Source organism: Bacillus rossius, chromosome 5, assembly GCF_032445375.1.
Source record: "Bacillus rossius redtenbacheri isolate Brsri chromosome 5, Brsri_v3, whole genome shotgun sequence".
NCBI lineage: Eukaryota > Metazoa > Arthropoda > Insecta > Phasmatodea > Bacillidae > Bacillus > Bacillus rossius.
Window position 1 is genome coordinate 21,330,460 of NC_086333.1, and position 16,816 is coordinate 21,347,275.

Below are 16,816 nucleotides of genomic sequence, written 5' to 3' on the forward strand. Positions count from 1 at the left end.
GCATTTGCGAAAGGGAGGGCGGGTTTTGAGATATATCCCCTTACCCAGGAAACCTAAAAAAAAAAATCAATTAAAATTCATTATTCCCACCAACAAAAAAATATATAAACAGTGGGCGAAGTGGTTCAATATACCCCCCCCCCCCCAACCCACCGAAATGAAATTCTGCATGTGCCCTTGTCCATCATAGCATTACTCGACATCTTGTTTGCATCTTTTGCTGGCAACCATCTTGGTATTTTCTGACTTTTTCTTAATCTTAAAACTTTTGTCTTCAAATTTGCTTTTCTCTTGGATTCCTGGGATGAACTTCGTACAGGTATTGATTGCCACCTTTGATTCAATTGTTATATACCTGGTGCCACTTTTGTCGCTTGCTGTTGGTTGCCATGTTGTATGAGATCATGGCAGCCATAGTAGTTCTGACAATTACAGTTTGGCAGCAGCAGTAATTAAGTGCCGTTGTTTAAATCTATACTAATATTATAAAGCTGAAGAGTTTGTTTGTTTGTTTGTTTGAACGCGCTAATCTCAGGAAACACTGGTCCGATTTGAAAAATTCTTTCAGTGTTGGATAGTACATTTATCAAGGAAGGCTATAGGCTATATTATGTTATAAATAACATTAGGGATCCTTACTAAAAGTCCAATTTAGAATCAAATGCGTTGGAGGGGGTTAGATACAACATGCAGTACACGTACGAAGTGTGTGTTGACAATGCCGCAGGCGCTATAAGTTTGTTTTCTATTTTCTATTAACATTGTTGCCACGCACTAGATGCCTTGTTATCATTCTTAATTTTCCCATACAAGTAAAAAACACCCGTGTGATATTAACAACGAAGCAATCAGTACCCTCATAAGAGTTCAATTAGTATTTAAATACTTTTTATCACTTTAAATCGCAAACCTAAACTATTGTTTTTTTCCTCTCTCTGTGTTTAATTTATTTTTATTGCCCTTTTTTTCAAGTATATATATTTTACAGACTTGAAACTTCACAGTAATGTTCCTTATGTTACGCATGATGACATTTTCCGAAAATTAGATCCCATGGGTGGTTAAAACCAGGCAACAGTGGGTACTTTGTCTGCATGAGAACAGGATTTTGCATTGTTAATGCCTTCTGCGTCTCCATGGCAACGGGCATCGCGCGGCAGTGGCGTACCCACAAGGAGGGCTTGTATAATGAGCGGCGCAAGAGTGATCTGCATGTAGACTGCCGTAGCGAAGTACGGGTACATCAGTTGTACGTTGCGTGCACGAGTCGGGAAACCATCGGTGCTATTCATTTTCTCTCCGGTACATTATACAGCATTGTAATAAATTTTCACTGAATTTTTTTTATTTACCATTACTGTAAATGGGAGATATGACTTAATTTTTTTCCCATTAGTATAGCCGTGCGAATCCGGGTCGGGCAGCTAGTACCTTTATAAAATTCTGAGTGTGCGGTTTGGGACGAAAACCATGATGCTCGTTTAAAAATTAAAAATAAAGTTTGCTAGCCATTCAGCCAGCTATACTGTTGAGAAGTAAAGATTTAATAAGCTTTCATTTACTGGGAGCCCCAATAAGATACATTTTATAAAGGGTTTTCTTCTGTTATTAGTGCTTCAGCCACATAACATTTAATTTTAATGTAATCTGCCAGAGTTTTAGTATTATTCACATTTTTTAATTCAATTGTCACTGACATGGTGCGCAACTCTTGTATGCAACTATCAAGTATTCAAATTAAATTTCAAAATAAGCTGGCAGATAACAGTTAACCTAATAGCTCGCTACCATGTGACCTGATATCAACTGCTTTAATTTAAAATTTTGTTACAAGTGAGCACTAAAGGAGCCATATTGAATTTACAAGTTGCTATTAGGATCGCTGTTGTAACCTGAACTGTCCTACTTATTGTGATACAGTCGCACACATAGTGCATAGTGTGTGTTCTTATTTATGTTTGAGATTATATGTTTTTTGATATACCAAGGGAAATAAAATATTAACTATGTGTTTGTCAAATACAAGTATTTTTTTATTATTATCAGTTTCTATCTCCATTGTCATTATATTTCATAACTTCTAGATGTATATTTAATTATTTTCACGACCTCATACAAATGTACATTTATTTATTCCAAGTAAGACAATTATACATCTTTAGAATTACATAATTATTTCTGCATTTTTAAAGACTAAATTGGAATGATTCGTGTAGGTCCCTCAATCTTCCCGCTTACATTACTAGCATATTATTATCAATTATGAATTTGGGTACCAAACATAGGTTGAGGCAGGGGCGTAGCCAGGGGGGGGTTTAGGGGTTCAACCCCCCCCCCCCCCTTAGCATCAAATCTTTAATTAATTTCTTATTCATCACTCAAACAAATTTCATATTATAATTAATAAAATTTTTACCATTATAATATTTAAATTTAAGTACTGAAAACTGCTAAAATATCACTATTTTACACCTTAAAATCCAAATTTTCCCGGGGGAGGACCCCCGGACCCTCCACTTTAATACGGGGGGGGGGGGGGAGGGGGCATGCTTCTTAACACCCCCCATACGTAAATTCTGGCTACGCCACTGGGTTGAGGTATCATCGTTTAGAGCTAAAAAGAACAATTCTTAATTATGTTAGAAGACCATGCATGCAGTTTATACCCGATATTAAACTAACCATATGAACAGTAAAAATCAACTAAAATAAATAGATTTTTAAAATTAACTGTCGGTTTGCCTAATAAGGCACGTTACTGGTAGTTTCCTTTGAGATGTTTATCAGATACTCTGTTTAGTACACGATTTCAAGTCAACTAGTTATGGTACGGATTTTTTAACAAAGCTTTTTTTAAATTTATTATTTAATACACATAGGCTTGTCTTCATTTTCTTTCTATTTTGCAGAGATCTAACGTTATTTAATATTTACATACCTATCCATCTCTACACTACACTTTTGTCATAAACAAATATATGTTTATATTTGGAATATTTGATTTTGATTAAAGTATCATATCTATTGAAATGAACTGATAAGTTCAATTAAAGTTTGAGGATTTATTTTTTGCATTATTTTGCAAATGACATTTTATTCATTAATGGCGAACATATTAAACGCACGGAATACTTTTTGAATGTTTCTGATAAATTGATCATTGCACATTATTGTGATTGTACGGATTTATTAGATGATTACACCCATTTTCGGTACAATTGAGTAATATTATGTATTGTACCTACCTTTAACCCGAAGGATAGTTTTCTTTTAAGAGAGCAACCTAAGCCAGTACGTCAATTACGATTAAAAAATTTAAGTTTTCCTTAGTGAAGCCAGTTATTTTGATTAGCCTTATGTCAAATAAAGAAGTAAACACTTGCTTGACAATTAGTGATAGTGCAAGAACATTTCAGAACCCGTTTTTTTATTATATCAAGTAATTATTTAATTTGTATAATAAATGCAGTGTTTAATTTATATACAGAGACCATCATAAGATTATAAAACATAATTCTGTAAATCATAATGTACACGAATGTATTCGCTACATACGGGATGAAAACTGTCAGTCTGAAAATACCATGAGCAATAATGATACATGAAGCTCGGTTGATTTATGTATTATAGTATTGTATATAAAATGTTATGTGTTTTTTGTGTGCATATAATGTCATGTTATGCTAACATGTAAAGTACTCGTACGCTTATGCATGTAAATGTATTATTGACGAGACAAAGTGTAATAAATCGATGAACGTCGGCTGCACGCACGAAAAAGTGTCCCACTACGGATGTCCCACTACGGATGTCTCCTGTTTGCTCACTGTACGCATGCGTGGCATCTCTCTTCATGCTCATTGTACGCATGCGTGGCATCTCTCTTCCACTCGATTGGAACGATCATCGATTTGACTTTTCAATCATATTTTCGTCGTTTGAATTATTAATATTATGTAATTTAACGATCGTCCACCGATTTTCAGCACAATCGGTACGGTTATTTAAAAGTAATGTTGAATATTCAAATACGTTTTGAACCAACAATGGTGTTTTACAGTTACACATAATAATTAAAATTACAACCGGGATCTTTTGCACAATGTTTTAAAAAATATTGTAACCCATTATAAATAAGTTTGGTGTATTTGAGATGCGTATTTGTTATAAAATCGAGTTATAAAAACGAAATAATATTATTCCCCTACCGTGAACAAAATTTTTATAAAAGTATACGTATATAACATCTGAAACATATAATTATAAATCTTGGCCTTGTGGGTCAGCGGTCAGTGGCGCTTTCTTTCAATCGTAAGGTTGTCGGTTCGAATCCCGGCAGGTGGTGAAAAATTTTTTGTACTTGTAAAAATAAATACGGCGCATGTAACATTTCAAAAGTAATAAATAGATTTCAATAATGAATGCAAATAAAAGTAAATTTATTAATTAAATTGTACATTTCATTTCACTCCTTTGTATCCATACAAAATAGTGATAATTCAATAGAAATGATTCAATTTTATTCATTAAAGTATGCAGAGGTAGATTTTATCATACAAAAGATATAAAAATTAAAAAAAAATTCTTCCTCAAAGAATATAATATTTTTAATGTTTAAATGGTTTGGTTGTAAAAACCTATCACGGCTCAGTCTCAGGCCGAATATATTTCCTTTTCTTCTGGATCAATCATTTCATCAATGTTTTGTTATGACTTTGTCACGTTAAACTATCGTCCGTAAACCGACTTTACAGACAACCAATTTTTTTATATTATTAGTTTTAGAGTTAATCATATTGCAGCTATGCATATGTATAATCAATATATGTAAGAGATATGGTATGTGTTTAGGTCATTGGTACTTTAGAGATTTGAATTATATGATATTATGCAATGTCACATAGACTTTGAAAGACTTTAAATATAAAAAAAACATTATTATAATTGTGAATTGATAGAATATTATCATTGTTATGTAATAATTCATTTTAATGTGTCATGATAATTATTACATAATTAGATAGTAATAAACGTTTGGAGCGGCTCTGTAAAAATTCGAACCGTTTACAAGTTCTATTACTGTTATTTAAATTATCAATTGCAAGCTGTGCAAGAAACCAGCATACTAAATGCAACCATTAGAAAAGCCAGTTCCATTTATCCTTGTTATCTACTGATATAAAGTAATTTCAGGACCTTCAATTATTTATTCTTCGGAGTATATATTTAGTTTCATACCAGTATCATACTAGGCATACATAATTTTAATTTAATTTCTCTATTCAGTAGTGTCGCTAGCTGAGCACCTTTTCTCTAAGCACACAGCTCGTGGGGTTGCTACAACAACCAAACAGAGAAGGCTTCGATTTAGAACATAAAAGAGAGTTGAACTGACGCTATTGCAAAAGGAAGACGTATCCGTGTTTGGTTGACTACCAAATCCTTGGTGCCCATGCTGTAGACATGAAGATTCGCGTCACCCGCGATATTTAGTGAGAATGTCATCTATACTTAATCTGAGATAGAAATTTTGACTATTCCTTCGTCAGAATGTGCCGCTTACTAGTTATTTTTGTGAAACTACATATACGTTTAATTTATGACGGCTTAGTAATGTTCTAGTAATGTGATACCACATTCGTGTTTTGAAATTTTTATTGGGTTTTAGCATTGTTTGGGGTTTCTACCTACTCTAGTGGTCTGTGCGCCCCAAAACCTATCTTAGTTGGCTCGTAGCCACACCAGGCTTCAGCCCACTTCATTTCCTATCACACGCGTGGTCAGCCTTCCCTTCAGCTAGCCCACGCACGCTATAGTCTGCTGCGCACGGCCGTAGGCCCTGGTAGCACGGCCGTATTGTCAACAGTGCACCACGTCTTTCACACGTAGCACGCTCGGGTTCCTCTCCCGTGTGCGCACGGCGTAGCACTGATGGTTACGTTGGGAGATGACACGGCAGCCTCGCTCACACGCCGGGTAGCATTCCTAACTAACCCCCCTCCCCCATACGCAATTAACAAGTACTCGGCAGCGCCGCAGGACAGCCCACTCGTCGCCCTCCGCGAACTACTTCTTACTGTGCCGTTTTAATGTTGGTGGCACTTGCTCAACTTATTTATTTATAATTTTTTTTCTTTTTTTTGGGCGAACTGGTTTCCACATGTTTTCAGTGTTTTAAATTGTTATTTGTTAATGGTAATATGTTATATAAAGATTTAAAGGTTAATTTTGAATGAAGTTGTAATAATTTTAATTATGTGTAATTTAAATGTTTGAACATCAAGTTTTTTTTTATTGTGTCAATGTAATTTTTTTTAAATCTATTATGAATAATATGTTTACAATTTTATTATAATGGTAAATATGTGAAGGTATATTTAAGACTTTATAAGTCAATCTTTTGTAATAGAATTAATGCTCCATTAATAATCGATATGTTTTAAAAAAAAAGTACTCTCTACGAGTGCCATGTTCAATGTCCTTCTTCGTCTTGCACTTACTGACCACAAACGGTCTTTTCCAGCACTTTGACGCCATGATGTAGTAACTCAAAAATTCGTTCTTGTGTGATTTAAAGTTTTCAAGATGCATTAAGCATCTACAACCGCACTAAGTGGTAAGTTTTGTTGTCTTATTTCTCAAGAACGTAGGGAAATGTTTGTAACACCGGGCGTGTTAATATTCTTTGTTATTTTTATGTTAATTAGCGGTTCCACGATACCGGCCATGCGGTACACTTGAACCAACTTGTGCTGTGGTGTTGGGGGCCTGTCCCCGGCAGCCCGGAAGCAAAATGATGTGACCGCACCTAATTCAGGAAAGCCGACGACTATTTCATTATTTTTGGCATGAACTACTAACCTTTTTTAATCAACTCTACATAATGTGAAAATTTCGTGGACTTAACCTCATCGGACTTCTCGTCAAACTTTGTCTTCTCTTCTATCTTAAAGAATTTTTTTTGAACCAATGTAACGTCTTATTTAAAATATGTAATTTACAAGCAACGAAACAATGTAACATGGACTAAAGATATTTTGATAAAGAAAAAATTTTGTTTTGTAAGGAATTCATCATGTAATTATTAATTTGTTTTAATAGTAAAAAAAAAAAAATTTTATTCCTTTTTTGTAAGGGGCCCCAAATCAGATAAAACTTAAACATAGTAAAATCAGTATCATGTAAGAAATAATTTAAAATACTAGTGATATTAATAATATGGTCAGGGTGTTGAGATTTAAAAAATAATTTACATAAAAAAATAAATTATTTATCTGAAATTGTCCTTTTTTATTTAATCATTGAATAATACTCTTATAGTTTATTGTGAGTGTGCATGACCAGTCAGCCCTGTTGATACTCTAACTAACCCCTCCGCACATCAAAACACTTCATGAGCCTTGGTCCACGAGCTTTCAGCATCCGCCTGCCTCTGTACATAACCTCAAAAATTTATGAATGGAGGTAAGGTGTGGTGCAGTAATGGTAGCAGAGCCTGTGGTTCTGAAGTTGTTTTGATGTGCATTTGTGCATGTGTAGATTTTGTCTTGCATGTGCCCCTACCTCAACAGCGGTGCTATTCTGGAGGTGACAACAATTTCGGGTTAATTTGTTTTATTTTGTTGTTTGTTTATATTTTGTATTTTTTTAATCATGCCTTCGACGGTAGTACCAGAATTCCTTTTAAAGGATGAGTTGACATTTGAGTGTCAGTTGCGTGGTGTTCAGCACCAAGAAACCACAGCAGCTGTTTTGCGTAAGAAACTTCGCACAGCAATCAATAATGATGTACCTATTGTTCAAGACAATTTAAAGAGTATTGACCCCAATCATGAATTCAATGTGTGCTCGAGTAAAATTCTAGTTTTACAGGAGATAGTCACTAATTTGACTGATGATGAAAACTTTGCCCTTACCTTGCCCAGAGTCAGAAATCGTTTAGCTCATTTGCACAGACGCATTCAATTACTTTTAGAGGTTCATGCCTCTGTATTGTCTGAGGTCCAAGTTGCCTCCTTACAAAATGTTATAATTGAGGTTAAGAGACTGTTAGATATTGTAAACAAGTCTGAAACAGAATTTTCACTCTTGCGAGATCTTACCCCTTCAGCCACTATGGCACAAGTTTGTGACCAATTTGCGGGTTTAGCATTGCCCACTCCCAGTAATGAAAACCTTCCTTACAAACCCATCCCAGGGCCTTCCATGTTGAATGTGGATCCTGTTCCAAGTACCACTAATCAAGTTGTGGATTTCACGAACCTAACCAACACAACATCATTACCACCCACGAGCTCTAATTCTCGTGTAGTATTTTGTACAGCCCCTGAAACGTCACAGCCGGTAACGACACCAAGTAGCTTTTCTCTTCCTAATGTTTTTGGCAAGATTACTCACCCTCTTGAAAATATGTTGAAGGAACTACCAGTCACAGACGGTCTTAATATCCCACCCCTGTTAAATTTTCTAAAGAACCTTGTCAGGTTGCGACAGAGTCATTGTGTGCACGAAACACAACTTTTGGAGGTAATTTACCCTTTTACATTGGGTCCCTTGGCCGAACGAACTCGAGCGGCTATTTCTCAAAATCTTTCGTTTGATAGTTATCATGATGACATTCTTACATTCTTCATTCCATCACGATTGCTCACACAACTTCAACAAACACATTTCAGTCGTCTACAGAAGCCTGGTGAAACCCTTTCTGTTTATGTTAATGATGTTAAGGAAGCCGCGGCTATTTTTCGTCTTAAAGTCACTGAACAAGAAATAGTAAACAATATCCTTGATGGAATTTCCCCTGAAGAAAGATCACGTTTAGTTTTTTTGAATAAGCCATGTTCTTTCGCTGAAATTGACAGGATGTGTATTCACTCACAGAACATAAGATTTGCTGACAGAAACAGAGATATGCAATCTCCTCATTTTTCAGGTTACAAACCAGCTAGACATTTCACTAATACCTGCAACACCACACAAGCTAACCGATACTACCCTAACAGTAATGTGAATTCACATAACAGAGCTCAGTGGCCAGCAAACTCAAGAGGTTCATCTCAGAACTTGTTTTGCACAAATTGTAAAAGAAATAATCATGTTGTTAGTAATTGTAGATTTTTGCAACAAAAAAACGCCTGGAGCAGGGATTCAAGGTGAACGGTTCCCCCTGCAAATTTGGCCAGCCCAAAAATTCCCAATATAATGCTCACATTTTTCAGCAGATGAAAGTAGCACGTTATTTTCAAAAGTATTTTGGTATACCGATAAAAAGGAGAAAAGTTCCAGATCAGGTTAATCATTCTAGTTCACCTAATTTAGTAGGATCCAATGTTGTTCCAGTTCCTCGTGTCAGTGTTTCTTTTGGTACGTTTGTAGAACAAGCTCTTGTGGATTCAGGTTCCACACGGTCTATTATCTCTTATCAATTGTTGAATAAACTGAAAGAAACTAATCTTGTTAAATCTATTGATAATGGTCAATTTAAGTGTTACACTGCATCTAATGAAATTTTGCCTATCGTTTGTTGTGCTGTCATAAAGTTGAAAATAGCACATTTCACATGGATGTTCCCTTGTTTAGTTTCAAAAAATGTTGGTTTGGACTTCATCCTCGGCGCTGACTTCATGACAAAATCCGGTCTTATTCTTGATATGCAGGAGAAACATATTTTCTTTAAATTTCAACCTAACCTCAAAGTTCCTTTTGTAGGTGCATCCCAGTTGGATAATAGCCTTGCTGAAATTAGTGTTAAACAAAGTTCTGATGAAAATCCTGAGTCTTTGAGTCATCTAACTGAGCATCAACGTAATGCAATCAAAAATTTGTGTGAAAAATTTCCTAAAGTTCTCACTTCTGATTTAGGACTTACAAATCTTCTCGAGTATGAAATTAAACTCCATGACAATGGATACGTTAAAAGTCATCCTTATCGTTTAGCACCACCTCAGATGAATCTTCTACGAAAAGAGGTACAACAATTGTTAGATAAAGGAGTAATTGAACAATCTACATCTCAGTATGCAAGTCCTGCATTTTTAGTACCAAAACCCAATGGTAAACAACGCATGGTAGTTGATTTCCGCCGTGTGAATCAAAAAATCGAAATTGAATCAGTTCCATTACCAGATTTACATTCAGCCTTTCACTGGTTTTCCAAGGCCAAATTCTTCACTACTATAGACTTAAATTCAGCTTATCACCAAATACCTCTAAAACATGAATCTAAACCTATTACAAGTTTCTGTGTACCATGGAACCTATATCAGTTCACTCGTGTGCCCTTTGGTCTTGCAACAGGCGCACAAGTTCTCACCCGTTTACTCGACCAAATTTTTCATGATGTTAAATTCAAGTTCGTATATAATTATCTAGACGATCTCGTCATCTACTCTGAAAATTTTGATGACCATCTCCAACACATAAAGGAAGTTCTGTCTCGACTTGCAAAAGCAGGTCTTACTGTTAATCCACAGAAAGTTAAGTTTGCAGTACAAGAAATCTCATTTTTAGGACATAAAATTACTTCACGTGGAATATCCATTGATCCTGAACGAACAAAAGCTATTAGAGAGTTTCCTCCTCCACGAGATGTAAAAGGTGTTGCACGATTTATTGGTATGATACAATTTTTTGGCAAATTCATTCCTAACCTAGCGGAAAAGGCAATTCCACTTAATAAGCTACGTAAGAAAAACACAAAGTTTGAATGGGGTGATGACCAACAAAAGGCTTTTGAATCATTAAAACAAGACATAATAAGTCCACCAGTTCTTCGTATGGCGGATTTTTCTAAAACTTTCATTTTGCAAACAGATGCCTCTGGTTCAGCAATAGGAGCCATTTTGGCCCAGGAATTTGACGGTGTTAGACAACCCATTGCGTTCGCATCTAGAACTCTCACTCAGCAAGAACAGAAATCATCAATTTATGAATTAGAATGTTTGGCAGTAGTTTTCGGTATTGACAAGTTTAGGCCCTATCTAGCCCATACAGCACACAATGTTTCAGTAACATGTCTGTGATATTGCAGTAACATTACTATGTTTCGAATAGATTACATTTCATCTGTCATGTTTCTGGAATATTTCATAAACATTTCATTGGACACATAGTACTCATGTCTATAAATGAAGTTTCAGATACATTTCAGCAAGATTCGTTTGGCAATATTACATTGTGGTTGATTCTGAAATGTATCTGAGACATTATATTGAAACTTCCCATCATGCTTGTTGGCACTGAAGTTTAGAAATCTTTGTCTTTGTGTATTATTTCTTGTTTTGGCGCAGTATTTTGGTACTTGGATTTTTATATGTGGTGAATAAATTGTAAGTTTCAACATTATTTATTTCATGTTAGTTTACTTTTTTTTTTGTTTTTACTTTCGCACTTAAGCAAGTACCGGTATAGAAACATTCTTTTATGCGTCTTCGAAATGTGTAAAGCTGTAGGTTAAGGAATGTCTTTTTTTGTCGGTATGCTTAACATTCCCGTGCCATATTTATATGTGCGCTGTTTTCAGTCTGATTTTTTAATTTATGTGATGCATTAACAGGATATTCGCAATTTAATAAAATTGCGAAAGCATCTAATGAGTTTTCTACTTACTGTAGCTATATATGGTCGTTGACTGTAGAACACGAATGCTAATGTATGGGTTATTTATTATCTTTAGTTAAAAATCACACAAATATAGGCTTATAGGTTCCTAAATATTTTGGTTTTAATAGCATTTGATTAAACCAATTTATTTCGGGCTTTTATAATATACTTAAGTAAATATATTTCATAACCTATAATATGTAGTTAAGGGTAATTAATGTTTATTTACTGTGCACAACACATAAATTAATTATGTTGTGTTTATTTTAATATAAATATTGAAGTGTTTTATTTGAAATAATTTACAATTCTACTGGTTAAGTAATAACTTTTATTATGTTACGTTCTGCACTCTGTAGTACTTACATCGTATGTTGTAGGCCTACGTATTACTATTAACGGAAATTTAATAAAGCCTGCTATTATATCTGGCTTGTCATAAATGTAATTTATTGTAAGTGAATGCACTAGGCCTACACATATAATTAGACAGCGGTTTCATTAATTGCCATTTCGCTTAACAAAGTTATTTCTGCAATCTGGCCTTCCAAGTCTTCGAGTTGTGTTGTACTAAGCATAAGCATCATTGGTTTTTCTATTTAAATTAGTTTTTCTTATGCTAAATTATTATGGTAGTAACCAAGTATGTTTGATTTGGAGAGTTTGACAAAACCTAATTCCATCCATTATATGACAATAAAGGAAACACATTAAATGATGATTTATTAGATAAATAAACATTAAATGTGCACTACAAAGGATAATATTGAGAATCTGCTCAAAAAATTACTAGAAATTTTAGAGTATTATTGCACAAAAACATGGGCTGAATTGTAATGATGTAACATCACAGGCACTGTTCACACAGACACTTATTAGGAAATCATTAGGATTTAAATTTAAGTTTTCTTTTAAAACTTTGCTTGAAATGTGTTATTATACAATGTCATGGGCCTCTTTGCATTAACCAGACACCATTAAATTGATTGTTAGGAATGTAAATAGCATGTTAAGAAATTCCCAGTGAAGAAGTATTCCTGCTTAATAAGTTTGAAAAAAAAATGCATAGGTTGCAATACCAATTTGTCCATTTTAAGATGCTTTTAGTTTTGAAATTTATCATTGGCATCAGAAACTTTTTTTTTCTGTTTGCATGGTAATTTAAAAATAAATAATGTAACAACTTAGTGTCTACATGTTTAAAAATCTCACATACATGTCATAATTGACCTGAAACAAGTTAAAAATAATTGTTTTTTCTTCTTTTTTTTCCAGCAAAAATCTCCAAGAACATCTGCATAGAGAGTCAGTTAAAAGTTTCATGTATTGTATGTATGTGTGTGTGTGTGTGTGTATATATATATAGTTTTTTTTATTAAAGTCTACTTCTCAGACTATGTTGTTATTTGTTATTGAAAATACCCCTTTGCATCTTTGCCTCTATTGTTAAGTATTCAAATGGAAAGAACCTGGTTTGACCTGGTGTGGCTTTCTGATTATGGTTATACATGGTTCTTAACTTACTTCAGGTGCATTCTTGGCTGGTTTCATAACATAGATCATAGAAGTTACAATCCAAAACCCTATTGTCTGTTTGAATAAGTTTCTCTATCTCTAATTACTTAATTGTTGACGAGTTAGGCCAAACTAGCTACCTTCTATTTTGTACAAAGTATAACTCGCCATTCATATTATTTTAAAATTTTGTACTGCATATTACAAAATTATTTATATTATTTGTTTACAATAAATTTGTGATCTCATTTGAATATAGTTTGTGTGGAAGTACTGTTGTGTTAATATTATTTTGTGTATTTACTTTGAAAATTTGGATTTTAGAGACCCTATATACTATTGCCATATTGTATTTGTTGTTTTATCCTTAGGCTATTTAGTCAATTTGGTAGTATTAAAATACAAATATAAAACCTAGCTTAATCCACGAACTTTAGGTAGATTAACATGCTATCTATAGAAAAAATTAAGGAAACCAGATTTTTTATGGACTGCCACTATTGTATCTTCAGCAAGTCACTGGCCACTCAATGTTAGGGAAGCTGGATCAATTTGAGCTCTTGTCTGATACAATAAGTCTTTCAATAAGGGAAAGTGACATTACAATGTTAAAGAGTATTTCTCATTGCACATTTGTTTCATTCCCATTTATATTCCACTACTACACCACCATCTCACTTCATTTAGGCTGGTCAGGCAAGTTTTTTGTTTAGTGAGGACAGCCGATTCTAGTCCATTCTCATTTATGTTGAGCTTGTGTGAAATGGAAAACAATATGTCGATTATAAAGCTATATGATGAAATTGTATTAAGACTGCATTGTTTCATATTTAGACCCTCTGTAAATTAGTATATGTGTGTTTAAGAAGAAAAAGACATTAATTATAACATAAAATTGTTACATGTCTTTTGAGGGTTTTCAAGCGCACATTTTTTCTTGCAAATGTCCAAAAAACAAGCACCAGCCATATATACTTACTATAGCATTAAATAAGGAGAAAAGTACATCACAATACGAGCACAGGTCAAGTCTCATGGCTGTTCATTATGTTAATACCGGTTTCCTGTGCAACATACAAGTAGGAATTTTCTATTATAATATGTTAGTGTATTGTATATAGGTATATTATTTTTTTATTTCTATAACATTTGTTTGAGGTTGAATGCGATTTTTTTTCTTGTGTGTATCAAGTATTTTAAGTTAATGTAATACCACATGATTATCTAGACCACTGATACCGTACACAATAACAGTGTCGTGATTTTTGAGAATGTCAACATCTGGAATGCAATAGAAAACCATACCCAAATTCTCAAGACATTGTTCAAATACAGATAAAGACATCGATGGACAAGTGCTCATTTATGATACTCAAAAACAAACTTGAAGTGGCCATAACACATTGGGTTGTGAAAATTATATTTTAAAATGCTCAGTAATCATGTCTCCTATGCAAGTGGGGTTTGGTTGTTATGGATTAAGTAAATATTAGCATACTTTCTGTGCTGAGCATAAGGAGATCACATCCAGATAGCTTGGGGAGCCTCAATTTAATTTATTCATTACAAGATGACATTGTCATTGTATTTAATAATGGAACCTTTGTGCATTAGCTTGTCCCTTTTTCCCCATGTACTGATGTAGATGCATGCCTGCCTGCCACTATATCACATTCAAATTCCCCATTAAAATAAAATGCAATGGACAGGAACCATGGACACCAATGCTGGGCTACCTATTACATTCATGTAAGTTTCATTCACTTTGCAAGCATACTGAAGACTTATTTAAATTTTACTTTTATAACCATAATTTGTTTTTAGAATAATAATATAGTTTGTAAAATTAATGTTAGGCAAGTCTGGTACACTGACCTGGGAAAACATCTGATGTCTTTATTAATTAAATTATTTCCTTAACTTGGCGGTTCATAATATATATATATATATATATATATATATATATATATATAAATTAAGCTCAGTAGGGTGGAGAATATGGTTTCATTAATTTACCTGAATTGTTGGATTTTGTCGGCAGGCCTTTTTAATCTTACATTAGAAATTATAAGTAAATTTTTAATTATTGTACAAGCCAAATTATTAAGTAATATAATCAATTATCATTACATTAAAAACGACAAAAATTTACATTCTATGCCCTACTAGAGCACATCTTTAAAATAATTTCAAACAAAATAATATTACAATATCTATTTTTTTATATAATCAAAAAATGACACATTACTATGGACAAGCAAAACTTGACGAAAACAAGAAGATACGAACAAGATCATATCAATCCACCGATTAACACTTTCTAAGGGTGTGGTCAAGGGGCATTATGCAAAAAGTGATCAAGAGGAAGTGTACGAGGTAAATGCTGTGATGAATTGGAACACAGTCACTGCACTTCACTGCAACTAGCTGACCAATGCAGCTGTAACATTATGGTATCTGTTAAAGTGCAATACTCTTTTAAATTATAAATATACCCTCAGTCATCCTAATTTCCAGAGGTATTTTGGGTCACATGATACATTTTATATGTATTTCATAACATTTATGGAAATATTTCGGTTAAATGTTTCAGAAATATTGATGGGACATTAGTGGAAACATTTCAGAAACATTACCATTTGATGTTGCAGGGAGGTTTCATTGAAACATTTCAGAAACATTACCATTTGATGTTGCAGGGAGGTTTCATTGAAATATTTCACAGGGCGGACATTTCGACGTTTCTGAAATATATCCGAGATGTTTCAGGTAGGTTGCGAAATGTTTCAAACATGTTACAATGTTTCAAAAGTTATATTTCTGAAACATATCTGTAACATTTTGTGCTGTATGGGAGAACATGCTGAATTTCTTTTAGAAACGGACAATCAGGCATTATCATGGCTTCTTGCACATCCCCGCCAGTTAGGCAAAATTGGTCGTTGGGTAATGAGGATTTCTTCACTAAAATTTAAAGTTCAACATATCCGAGGATCTCAAAATGTTGTTGCAGATGCTCTTTCACGTATGTTTGATAAGACACAACATAATCCCTCATTGGAGGAAAACAAATGTAAAGTTCTTCTAACAGATTTTCCTTTAACATTCAAAAACATTCAATTGCATCAAGAAGAGGATCAAGAATTACGGAAGATTGTTCAAAATTTAAAATCTGGAATACCCCAAAAATCTTATTTTTTATCTAATGGTGTCTTATATTCTAGAATTCGAAATCATCAGAAACGTATTGTGTTACCTCAAGTCTTGAAACCTGTTGTTTTCCAGTATTTTCATTCATCACCCATTGGTGCACATTTGGGTACCTATAAAACAATTGAGGCTATCAGAAGAAAATTTGTTTGGAAAGGCATGTATGGTGAAATTGCAGAGAGAGTTAAGCAGTGCCAACTTTGTGCCCTTAGTAAGCCAGCTCAAAATACACATTTAGGTTTGTTGTCTTCAGAAGTTTCAGATAAACCAATGCAGAAATTATTCATTGATTTTGTGGGACCATTACCAAGAAGTAGAAAAGGAAATAATATGTTGCTAGTTTGTGTAGATGCATTTTCAAAATTTGTTTGGTTGATCTCGTTAAAGAAAGCTGATGCACCCTCAACAATACAAGCTGTTCAAACCAATATCTTTCAAAATTTTGGTATACCTGTTTCAATTGTTTCAGACAACGGATCTCAATTCACTT

General features: G+C 33.9%; 1 protein-coding gene across 4 annotated transcripts in view; it reads right to left on the minus strand.

Moving 5' to 3' along the window:
- The window catches only part of LOC134531634 (alpha-tocopherol transfer protein-like), a 288,390-nt gene that overhangs the window by 88,137 nt on the left and 183,437 nt on the right, over positions 1–16,816 (minus strand). The window lies entirely within an intron of this gene.